The 13,352-nt window shown below is 33.3% G+C and overlaps 1 protein-coding gene across 8 annotated transcripts in view; it reads right to left on the bottom strand.

Annotated features, from left to right (window-relative positions):
• The window catches only part of LOC111686066 (probable dolichyl pyrophosphate Man9GlcNAc2 alpha-1,3-glucosyltransferase), a 363,172-nt gene that overhangs the window by 191,434 nt on the left and 158,386 nt on the right, over window positions 1-13,352 (bottom strand). The gene's annotated exons all lie outside the window — the stretch shown is intronic.

The following is a 13,352-nucleotide window of genomic DNA, read 5'->3' as shown; positions in this document are numbered from 1 at the left end:
CGGAGCTGTGGCCGCTCAAAGTAGGGTACCTACGACATGTAAAATTTCTAAACTCGTGCCATTTTTTTGTTTTTCACCCAAATACAAAGATTTTTATATTTTCTCAAAGCGCTCGACGAGATCTTGAAAAAACATGCTACTACGACATACTACTTATCTCTTATAATATCCGAGTTATAGGCATTTAAAAAATTAGTGATACAAAATTTACCATACCTTGGTCCGCCTTTTTTTTAATACCGGACGTAATTTTGGACCAAATGGACTCAATTTTTTCTTGTTAGTTAGACAACAAATAATATACAAAAAATTTCAGATCAATATCATTTACAGATCCAAAAATATACGTTTTTTAATTTAAAAATTCAAAAAATTTTAGATTTTTGCCGTTTTTTGCCCAAAATGTGTCTTAACTCTTTTATTAATAAAATAAAATTTTCTTTAAGAACATATAACAATTTTATAGTTTTCTAAAAGGTATCTTTACGCAGAATGCTTTGGCGTAAAAAACTTGTCCTATATTTTGAAAATGTTGCCACTGCGTCCTTCCGAATATGACCTATTTTTTATCAAAACTTCAACTTTGGGCGACATGTTCTAAAATCCCAAAGCTGGGATCAGAAAACTGAAAGCAGTTTTGGAAACCTCAATATATTTTCTATTTACTCCAAAAGTATTTTCCCTGAAAGAAATGTGCACCCTATGGGCAAAAATGTAAAAAATCCCGTTTTTGGGATTTTCATTCCTATTTTTGGGAATTGCGGGATGCCCTTTGACCTTTTCAATTTTTTTTTGCATTTTCTTATTTGAAATGACAAATTTAACAAGCTTGGAAGATTTCATTGAGTTTTGTTCATAAATAAAGATTTTGTCATATATTTCATATTTGTTAAATTTCTAAAACTATGATTTATATCAAAATTTTAATAGGGTCGCAGATAGCTACAACAATTTAGTCCATATTTATCCCTTAATATCTGTTTTTAGTTAGATATGGAAATTCTCGACCCTTTACAAAAAATTTCAAGCCAATATCTCAATTACATTCAAAAATATGTTCATTTAAACCTGTGTCCTTTAATTTCATCTTTTTCATGTTTTAGTATTAAGTATGACAGAACATACATTTGGTGTTGAATAAAATATTTGGACAATTTTTAAAAATTATTTAGTTAATTATTTTATTAAAGACTATACCATTGTATATACAATAAAAAAAATATAATTTTATTATGAGCCACGCACAACAACACCTAAATCACCCAACACAAACCACCTTTCCCGCCCACCGAAATATAAAACACAATTTAATACAATATCATCAGTTAGTATAATAGCTTCTTTTATTTGAACTGTTTATCTTAAACATAATACAATTAATTCTTACAACCTACTTATATAGTTAATTCCTAACACTACTTATTTTCTATAAAATAATCTGTCATATCGGTATACATATCCAGAAGGTAATATAAAAAAATGAAAATGAAAGAACAGGATCAGAAGATAGAAGTAAACTATTAAAAATATCTTCATTCTGTGATTGCCTGAAGCATTTTCTTGAGCTGAAAAGTTCAACATGCTTAAAATCTCGATTCCTCGCTTCCTGGGCTTCTTCTGTTAACTCTCCAAGTGGAAGAATATTCGATTAAATTATTATTTGACTGACCATGACACAATACTTTGCGTACTGTTGGTGTTAGTTCCCTCCATGGATACAGAGATACAAGTAATATAGAAATTTCAGATGTATATTCCCCAAATCGATTTCCATTAATTTTATGTTTACTATTCAGTGCCATTAAAATAATGTTAACTCTTCAAAGCAACTCCTTGTCGATTCCATTTATTTTTGAAGTAATTTCAAAATCACGAAAAAACCTTCTCGCCGTATTACCGTCATTTGTACTAACGCAACTTGGAAGTGGTTTGTCGATGTTTAATCCCATCTGAACTTTAAATTCTTCTTGGATTCTGCTTTTTTCCGCAGCTCTCAGTTCTTTCAATTCTTCATTATTTTTTTTCTAGACATTTTGTACATCTTAACACGTGTTTCTTATTAAGTTTATTATAAAGTTGTCTATACTTATTATATTAGATTTATTATATAATTTCCTATTAGATATATATTTTACATAATTACTTTCTGAAGATCTGTAAAGTGTAGTACATGCTCTAAGACATTTCCTTTCAAAAATTCGCATCTTTTCCATGTTAGAAGGTGATATATTGAACCATATAGAACACGCATAAGTTATAATAGGTCTGATAAGAGATTGATACATTAATATTTTAACTCTTGATTTAATATATTTATTGTAAAATAAAGAATGATATAAAAAGAAGGATTTTCTTGCTTTTTGTAGAATTTCGTTGACGTGTTGATTAAAATATAAGAATATAAGTATAAGTATACACCTAAATACTTAACTATCTCATTATTAGGGATATCACAATTTGCCTCTCTAGATCTAATTCCAAATTATTTTCAATTTATTCTTATATCATAGTTGCACTTATTAACTGGTTGCCTGAAAAGTATAGTTTCACATATTCCTTTGCATATTGTTTCACAATATTATATTGTCTCTGAAGATTTTGATTAATTTTCCAAATTTTGTCGTTGGCATGATATATAATAATATCATCTGCAAATACAATTATGTTATCTATTTGGTTTAATAGGTCTAACATATACAAATTAAATAAAATAGGAGAATTGATAGTTCCTTGTAGAATGTTTGTACTTAAAGCCGAATTGTTTTTCACTTACAAGATTCCTATTTTTACAAAATTTGGATATGTTGTTGTTTATGGATATCTCGAAAACTTTGCTAATATTGGGTAATACACTTATCGGTCGAATATTTTTAGGATTACTGGGGTCCTTGTCTTTTTTTGGTAATAATACAACTTTGGCTGTTTTCCATATATTAGGAAAAAGAGAATTATTCAGCATGTTGTTAAATAGTTTACTATACTCATTAATATATATTTATGTAACATTTTAGTACTATATTTGGAATATTATCAATTCCATAGGATAATTTGCTTTTTAAATTGGAAAATACAAATACTAAATCTTTCTTGTTAATAAAATATTCATCATTAATATTATCTGATGGTGTAGATTCACAAAAATTAACTAACGAAGTCCGATTATTTTCAATAAGGTTTTTGTATTGAGAAACTGATCAAATGTGTTAATTATTTGGGTATGTATATGGTTCTGATGATCAATTTCTTTAGACGTGGACTGATTCTAAAAATGATTCTGTAACATCGTCCATTTGATTTGGTCCATCGATTATATAATTTCCCTGATCATATTTACATTTACAAGATTTAAAGGTTTAAAATGTTTAAAGTTTTTCTTAATTTGACCAAACATATACTTAGAATCTTTTGGATCAATATCTGTCAATTTTTCTTGTATACGTTTATTAATAATTCTCGAAAAATTTTCGTTTATAAGTTTCCTGATTAATTTAAGTTTACATTTCTGAAAATTGAGGTTTGTTTCCGTTAATGTTTATTCTAGTCTATTATTTCGTTTTATTTGAGTAATAATCCTACTTTTTCCTTTATAAGGCATTTTCACCGTTGAATTAGAAATTTCGGCTAAGTAATTATTAGTATTACATTTCGGTACAACATCCTTAATTGTTTCAATAATCAGTTTATTCATTCTTTCAATATTTGTATCTATCTCTTCATTTGTAAGATTTCTATTGTTTAGAATCAGATCGTCATCATTTAGTTTTTGAACAATTTTTTCCTGAAATTTTTTCCAGTTAGAGCATTTCTTACCACTTCAGTTTCTTTTTTTAAGAATGCAAAATTTTGTTCATTTCCCATCTTAGCAATTATCTGTATAGCGTTATGATCGCTGTCGTAGTCCAAAGTTTTGAGGCAATTTAATGTATTATTTTCAGTTCTAATGTGTAGTCTGCAGTCATCTATGCAAATATCTAAGAATGATCCTGTGCGGGGATATGACGGTGTTGTTGATGCATAGAGTTTACACCTGTAGCGGATCTCATTATCTAGTAACCAATTATGTAAAATATTCTCTCGTTTGATTGCCCCAATCTGTATGTTTGCTATTAATATCTCTTGTCAAAATATAATAGTTATCAATATTATGCAAATTTATTGATTCAAAGAGTCTAGTAAGTTCCTGTTTAAAGTCAGTATGGTTTTTGCTGATGGATAATACTCCGAAATTATATATAAACATCTATTTGTGTTCATATGAATTCTAATAATGCAAACCTCTAAAGTCTTAAATAAGTTTATGTATCTATTTGTGTAATTACTATATTTAATATTATCTCTTATTAATATTGCTGTCCCGCCACCACGTATAGCATCTTTCCTATCATTTCTAATTAAGCTATAGTTCTGTAATTGTAGTTCATGTTTTGCGTTCAGTTTGGTCTCATTCAAAAGTATAATATCAGTTTTATGTTTATTGATAAATTGTTGAAGATCATATCTTCTGCTTATAATGAATAGAATTAACATTAATGTGAACAATTTTAAGATTTTTAAAATTTTTATTGGCTGGTTGTTCGAGGTATATTGCATCTACTCTAGACACTTGTAAATCTAATTGTTTTTGTAGGTTTGATATTTGTTTATTCATATTTATCATAAATTGTTTTATTTCTTGCATAAAATAATTAATTACATTGGAATTTTCTTCCATATTAATTGTATTTCCTCTAACAATATTTGCAAAAGAATCCTTTTTATTAGTAAATTCTCTATTGTATTTATTATATGTTGTTTTTTCAGTTACAGTATTTTTCCTAGCATTTTGTTTTTGTTTCAATTGTTTGTAATTTCTCACATCCTCGATATGAAGCGGGATGTCCATACTTATTGCACAATACGCAAAACAGTTTATTATACCCACCATCAAAAAAGATGGGGTATATTGATTTTGTCATTCCGTCTGTAACACATCGAAATATTGCTTTAAGACCCCATAAAGTATATATATTCTGGGACCTTGTAAGATTCAAAAACAATCTAGCCATGTCCGTCCGTCTGTCTGTTGTAGTTACGATAGCGTCCACAAAATAAGAGATATTGAGATGAAATTTTCCAAAAATATATTTTATTGATCAGAAATGTTTGGTATTGAAAATGGGCAAAACCGTCAACGATTTCACATAGCCCCCATACAAATGTATAGTTTCAAATATTCACAAATTCGTTGTTTATGAACTTCGCATAGGTCAGTTTTTTGACGTCTGCAATATAATTCTGCATTATGGTGGACATATGGCCATAATTGGCCTTACCCCCCATATAAGGTCCCCTTTATAAAAGGACTAAATAGCTGATTACTGGCTTAAAAATTGGAATATAGCGATGAAATTCGACACACATAAGTTTCATGCAAGCCAATATCTCTCAACAAAATTTTATGTATATCGGTCCATAATTGACCCTATCCACCATATAAAGTCCCCTTCAGAAAATGACTTGAACGCTCATTACTGGCTTAAAAATGGGAATAAAGCGATGAAATTCGACACACATAAGTTTCATGCAAGTCAATATCTCTCAACCAAATGTTATGTATATCGATCCATAGTTGACCCTACCCCCCATATAACGTCCTCTTCGGCAAATTACTTTAACGCTCATTACTCGCTAAAATAATACAAGTATAGTACTAGCCAAAACCTCTCTATGAAATTTTATGTGGATCGGTCCATAATTGGCCCTACCCCCATATAAGGTTCCCTTCAGAAAACGACTTTAACGCTCATTACTGGATTAAACAAACGAATATAGCGAAGAAATTTGATATAAGTAAGTCTCTTACCAGCCAAAAAATCTTTATGATATTTTATGTGGATCGGTCCATAATTCAGCCTACCCCTTATATAAAGTCCTCTCCATAATATTACTATAACGCTCATTACTGGCTTAAAAATACGACTATAGCGATGAAATTGAACAGAAGTAAGTTTTATACTACCCATAATCTTTTTACCAAATTTCCCAGAAATAAGTTTTATACTAGGCAATATCTCTCTACCAAATTTTATGTGGATCGGTCCATAGTTGACCCTAACCCCCATAAAAAGTCCCCACATAAAATTTCTTTAATGCTCATTACTGGCTTAAAAATAGGATTGTAGCAATGAAATTAAACAGAAGTAAGATATATCCCCCATATAAGGCCCCTTAAGAAAACAACTTTAACGTTAATTATTGGCGTAAAAATACGAATATTGCGAAGAAATTTGACATAAGTATGTATATCTTATGTGGATCGGTCTATAATTGACCCTACCCCCATATAAGGCCCCTTAAAAAAACAACTTTAACGTTAATTATTGGCGTAAAAATACGAATATTGCGAAGAAATTTGACATAAGTATGTATCTTATGTGGATCGGTCTATAATTGACCCTACCCCCATATAAGGTCCCCTTCATAAAAATACTTTAACGCTCATTACTGCCTTAAAAATACGAGTATAGCTATGAAATTTCTCAGAAGTAGGTTAGGTTGATAGGAGGATGTATACTACATCAAATCCGAAGAAATACACCTAGGCCACTACCGGGCCTGTCGTGCGCTCAAGCTCAAGAAAAAATTTTTTTCACTGAATGTATTATTTTTTTCATGTTCAGAAACTCAGTTTCCTGGACGTAATTCCTAAGAATCTTCCAATCGGTGTTGGTTAAGAATGTTATTTCCGGAATAACATCACTTCCAAGATACTTGGATCTAACTTCGACGAATGCCTGACAATGGCAAAGAAAGTGCTCCAGAGTTTAAAGCTTTCTTACTATCCAATACGGTCTTAGATTTAATTCTATCACAAATTGCCTTCTGGTTGTCGGTAGATATATTAAGCCCTGTGGGCGCCATATTTATTCTAATCCAATTTACACATTCCGTTATTGCTCGTACTTCTGCCTGGAAGCTTGTGTTGTGATTAGGTAAACGGTGGTATATTTCTGTTTCTGGGTCTTCAATATAGAACCCCAGGCCCACTTTGTCCCCTAATTTAGCCATCCGTGTAGCAGCGGATTCCTACTGGTATTTGCTCCAATGTTCCGCTTGACTAAGACATTCTATCTGGGATTAGCGTTTCAAAGTTTCCGATATATTCAGTGTCTGGTATGCAATCAGGCACGTCCGATGAATGTGTATAACCTTCCAATGTGTCCAGTATACATTGATGACGTGTCCTATAACCGTTTTTGGTCAGTTCGCCTAAAGTAAAGAGCCGTTCGGCTGTATGCGCCGCCTCATATCTTATATATGTTTCAATGGGTGGAATATCTAGCAACGTTTCCAGAGCCTTGGTTGAAGTAGTACACATGGCACCATGGCACAAGCAGCATGTACGCTGAACTCCCTGTAGTAGTTTGATATTACACTTTTTGTCCAAAGCAGTTCACCAGATTATTGAAGCATAAGCTAGAATTGGTCTAATTACACTTTTATAAAGCCAATTTGTCATAGTAGGACTAAGACCCCATTTCATGCCTATGGTTCTCCTACATATCGCCCAGCACCGATGTGCCTTGTTGATCCTATCCTCTATGTGGTGTCTCCATTTTAATTTCCGGTCACGTATTACACCTAAGTACTTAACTTTGTCTGGCACCGGAATCTTCTTGCTCAAGAAGCAAGGTTCAGTATATGTAGAAATTTTTGTCTTTCTTGTGAAAAGACAGATTTCCGTCTTCGCCGAGTTAACATTGAGGCCTCTCGGTTGAGCCCAGCTCAAAGCCGTATTCAGAGCCTCCTCAGCTCTTCTACACAAGTAATTTGGATCCTTTCCCTTTAGAAGTATTACGACATCAGGACTCAGACAGGTCTAAGTCCTTTCTCGGTTAGGGTCCTTAGGAGGCTATTAATCGTGGTAACCCAGAGTAAAGGTGACAAAATGCCACCCTGTGGTATACCGTGAAATACCTTTTTCCTGATAGTTATATCGTACATCTCGCAGCTTATCCATCTGTTCCTTAGCATGTAGTTGATCCAGTTACGGAGCACCCGTCAACATAAAACTGGTCTAGGGATTGGATAAGAGTATTAGTGTGCACGTTATTGAAAGCGCCTTCGATGTTAATGCATACTGCCAGTGTATACAGTTTGCTATCGAAAGATTCACCTATGTAGTGGACAACTTCATTTAAAGCGGTTTCCACCGATCGTCCCTTTACATTAAGGTCTTTGTATGGTATGCTGCTTTTAACCATGCTATCGACTATCCGTTCCAAGGTTTTAGGTGTCGCATAGCTAGGTTTCCCTGGTTTGGGTATAAATATTACCCTTGCATCCTGCCATTGAACTGGGGTATATGCCAATTTTAAGCATGCAGTGAATATCTGTGACAGATGTACGGAAACCAGTCCCGCCTCCATCTGCAAAAGTGACGAGAAAATTCCATCCGGCCCTGCAGCTTTATAGGGAGCAAAGCTCTTGATTGCCCCTTTAACCATGTCAGTTGTAATAACTATTTCCGTGTTACCCTCCCCTTCCTCCAATATCGTTTCATCTATGTTATTCAATATACCGGGTGGGAAATGAGAATCTATTAGGAGTTTCATTGTCTCCTCTATATTCGCAAGCCTCCTGCCCGTGTCATCGATCATAGATTCCGGTTAGACATGAGTTTTGGATAGGAATTTTTTTATCTTCGATACGTCATTTACGCTATCTACCTGTTCACATAAAAGTTTCCAGGAGTCTCGTTTGGCTTTTCGAACGATTTTCTTATATTCACCAAGTTTATTACGATACTCATCCCTGTATACTGCGGTCTTTGTACGCCGCGCCCGGTCAAATAGTTTGCGAAGAGTCTTCCCAAGGTTCCGGATCTCCCCAGTTACCCAGGGTTTTTCCTGGGCAGATCTCCGCTCTCGCAGAGCGCAGTTGTCCTCGAACGATTCAACCAGGGCACTTGTAAACGTTTCCATTTTCCGATGATCAGAAAAGGAGTGCTCGTCCGAAACTCTCCAACTATGAATTACGTTTATAAGCTCTTCTGAACATATAGTTATATCTAATACTTTTTCTCTAATTCTATTGACGAAGGTAGCTTTATTGCCTAAGTTCAATGTTATCAAGTCTTTAGTATTAAAGAAATCCATGAGGGCTTGTCCCCTGCGATTGGATTTGTACTACCCCAAGCTACATGGAGCGAGTTGGCATCACAACCTATTACAATTTTCTTATTTTTCCTTTGTGCCTCTTCAACCAGTTTCATCAGATCCGACGTTGGAGGTAGTGTCGGAGAATCGAAAGGCAGGTAAATAGATGCAAGGAATATATTGCCACGACCTTGCTTCAGCACCATTGTATCCGATGTTGATAATCCTGTTGAGACGAGAAAACATAAGTTCTTGTGACATAAGATACATGTTCTCGGGCGAGATCCTGTATCAGCGTTGAAAAGTTGGAAATTTACGTGATTTAATCCAGAAACCTTGTTGCGAATCGTCCAGGGTTCCTGGATTAAAGCTCAATGTATTTTACCTGTGTTGATTTTAGCCATCAGAGCGTTGGTAGCTGTCTCGCTACCTCAATCATGGTCATCCATTAAACTGTCTTCCAGCGAGTTGGTGGTCACCTCCTCGCTCTTTGGTTTTGACTCCTCCGGATAGCCTGAAGTGGCTATTAATACAGTGAGTACTGTTGATGGCACTGCGGTGTCCTTATCAGGCATAGGAATATATATACGTTCATTAGCCAATTTACTGCCCCATCCTCGAGGTTGATTTCGTTGACGCACAGTGGGGCAGAATGGAAATTTTTTTGGAAATAAATCTGGCATTTCTAAACGGCCGATCCGATCGGCGTGAGCGTAGCCAATGAGTATTTGAGTTTAAGTTTTGAAGATGAACCTGGCAGATGCTCCAGGGACGGAGCTGTGGCGGCTCGTAGGTACTCACCTACGACATGTAAAATTTTTAAACTCGTGCCATTTTTTTGTTTTTCACCCAAAATACAATGATTTTTATATTTTCTGAAAGCGTAATTTTGGACCAAATGGACTCAATTTTTTCTTGTTAGATATAACAATTTTATAGCAGAACGCTTTGGCGTAAAAAACTTGTCCTATTTTTTGAAAATGTTGCCACTGCGTCCTTCCGAATATGACCTATTTTTTATCAAAACTTCAACATTGGGCGACATGTTCTAAAATCCTAAAGCAGGGATCAGAAAACTGAAAGCAGTTTTGGAAACCTCAATATGTTTTCTATTTACTCCAAAAGTATTTCCCAGCCCTGAAAGAAATGTGGACCCTATGGGCAAAAATGTAAAAAATCCTATTTTTGGGATTTTCATTCCTATTTTTGGGAATTGCGGGATGCCCTTTGACCTTTTCAATTTTTTTTTTGCATTTCATTGAATTTGAAATGACAAATTTAACAAGCGTTGAAGATTTCATTGAGTTTTGTTCATAAATAAAGATCAGAAATCGGCAAAATCGGTCTATAAATAACCGAGATATGGATAAAAATCTGAGACTACCTCTGAAAATATGTTGGTAATACAGCTCATATTTGTTTGAGGGTGGTAATACAGTTTACAGTTTATAGACATGTGTGCAGAGATACAAAATAAATAAAAACTGTTTTTAAAACATACCACAGTGGGGCAGAATGGAAATTTTTTGGAAATAAATCTGGCATTTCTAAACGGCTGATCCGATCGGGATAAAATGGCGTGAGCGTAGCCAAGGAGTATTCGAGTTTAAGTTTTGAAGATGAACCCCGCAGATGCCCCAGGGACGGAGCTGTGGCGGCTCAAAGTAGGGTACCTACGACATGTAAAATTTTTAAACTCGTGCCATTTTTTTGTTTTTCACCCAAATACAAAGATTTTTATATTTTCTCAAAGCGCTCGACGAGATCTTGAAAAAACATGCTACTACGACATACTACTTATCTCTTATAATATCCGAGTTATAGGCATTTAAAAATTTAGTGATACAAAATTTACCATACCTTGGTCCGCCTTTTTTTTTATTACCGGACGTAATTTTGGACCAAATGGACTCAATTTCTTGTTAGTTAGACAACAAAATTTCCAATAATATACAAAAAATTTCAGATCAATATCATTTACAGATCCAAAAATATACGTTTTTTAATTTAAAAATTCAAAAAATTTTAGATTTTTGCCGTTTTTTTGCCCAAAATGTGTCTTAACTCTTTTATTAATAAAATAAAATTTTCTTTAAGAACATATAAAAATTTTATAGTTTTCTAAAAGGTATCTTTACGCAGAATGCTTTGGCGTAAAAAACTTGTCCTATTTTTTGAAAATGTTGCGACTGCGTCCTTCCGAATATGACCTATTTTTTATCAAAACTTCAACTTTGGGCGACATGTTCTAAAATCCCAAAGCTGGGATCAGAAAACTAAAAGCAGTTTTGGAAACCTCAATATGTTTTCTATTTACTCCAAGAGTATTTTCCCAGCCTTTAAATAAATGTGGACCCTATGGGCAAAAATGTAAAAAATCCAATTTTTGGGATTTTGATTCCTATTTTTTATCAAAACCTCAACTTTGAGCGACATGTTCTAAAATCCCAAAGCTGGGATCAGAAAACTGAAAGTAGTTTTGGAAACCTCAATATGTTTTCTATTTACTCCAAAAGTATTTTCCCAGCCTTTAAATAAATGTGGACCCTATGGGCAAAAATGTAAAAAATCCCGTTTTTGGGATTTTCATTCCTATTTTTGGGAATTGCGGGATGCCCTTTGACCTTTTCAGTTTTTTTTTGCATTTTCTTATTTGAAATGACAAATTTAACAAGCTTTGAAGATTTCATTGAGTTTTGTTCATAAATAAAGATTTTGTCATATATTACATATTTGTTAAATTTCTAAAACTATGATCTATATATCAAAATTTTAATAGGGTCGCAGATAGCTACAACAATTTAGTCCATATTTATCCCTTAATATCTTTTTTTAGTTAGATATGGAAATTCTCGACCCTTTACAAAAAATTTCAAGCCAATATCTCAATTACATTCATAAATATGTTCATTTAAACCTGTATCCTTTAATTTCATATTTTTCATATTTTAGTATTAAATATGACAGAACATGTTTAAATCTTATATTTACCTATTTTCTATTTGTTTGCTTATCCTTATAATTGAAAGGTCCTATTATGCTTAAATTTTCAGAAATTTATAACTATTTTTTACCTAAATTTTTTCGACAGATCATTTCGTTCTGTTTCGTTTATGATTATGTAGGTAAAAATATACAGGAAATGATAATTTCGATTCATTCACTAATAAGAAATATCAATGACTGAATTACAGGTTATAGTAATATAGTCCTAAATGTTAATACTTAGATAGACAGTTCGTAATTTTTTACTTTGGAATACCTGTATCGGAAATGACAAGAATTGGTATATAAGTAAACTTCTCAGATTTTAAGTACCATATTTAATAAATCTACAATGAAGATTACATTAAAGTACGAAGAGTTGTGTTCCGTTTTATGGAGTGTATCTTCAAAAGGACCAGAAAGAATTGAAGACATTTCAAATTATATAAAAACTACATATAGTAGAAAAGTAGACAAAACAGGCATATCAAAAATGTAAAAAGTAAGTCTGTGGATGGAAATCAAAAGAAATTTCGATTAAAATTTTGTAGTTGGATGGAAACTACTACGGAAATCTCAACTTACAACACATCAGCAGGAGCGCCTTGCAAGTCATACGAAGATTTATGTTCAAGGTCAAAAAAAGAGGTCACTTTTTTCAATCTCAAATGAGGAAATTGCTGATACATTTAACGAAATGCTGAAAAAGGGAAACCAACCTATGGATGGCGTACATTTTGCAACTATTCTTCCTAATGCATCACCAAAACGACTTATGGCGAATTAAGGAAAGTATACCAACTCCAACATCACAATCAAATTTTACTGAAGAGGAAGCAATAGCGCTTATGTTGGAACTGAGTCTCAGTCGAAATAAGTACCAAATATTAAGGAAAGCTCTGCATGAAAAAGGACACAATATATTACCATCATACAAGGCGATCCAGGAAAAAACAAACTATCCTACCATCACCTATTGCTGTTAATGATGTGGAAGCTTGTATTGATATATCATCTTTGCTCGAAAACACAGCATCAAGAATTGTGTCAGACTTTTCAGAAGACCAACTAAGGAAAATTCATAACTGTGATGTTGTCTTAATGTGTAAGTGGGATGTGACAGTTTATCAGCACTTCCAGAATACAAACAAGCTTGTGGAAGTCGGACATTAGCAGACTACAAAAATGTATTTATGTCATCATTAGTGCCATTACGAATTCGTTCATATT

The sequence above is a fragment of the Lucilia cuprina genome, chromosome 2, assembly GCF_022045245.1.
Source record: "Lucilia cuprina isolate Lc7/37 chromosome 2, ASM2204524v1, whole genome shotgun sequence".
In the NCBI taxonomy this organism is placed as follows: Eukaryota; Metazoa; Arthropoda; class Insecta; order Diptera; family Calliphoridae; genus Lucilia; species Lucilia cuprina.
The sequence above is the reverse complement of the archived record's forward strand: the minus strand, read 5'-3'. Positions and strand labels throughout refer to the sequence as shown.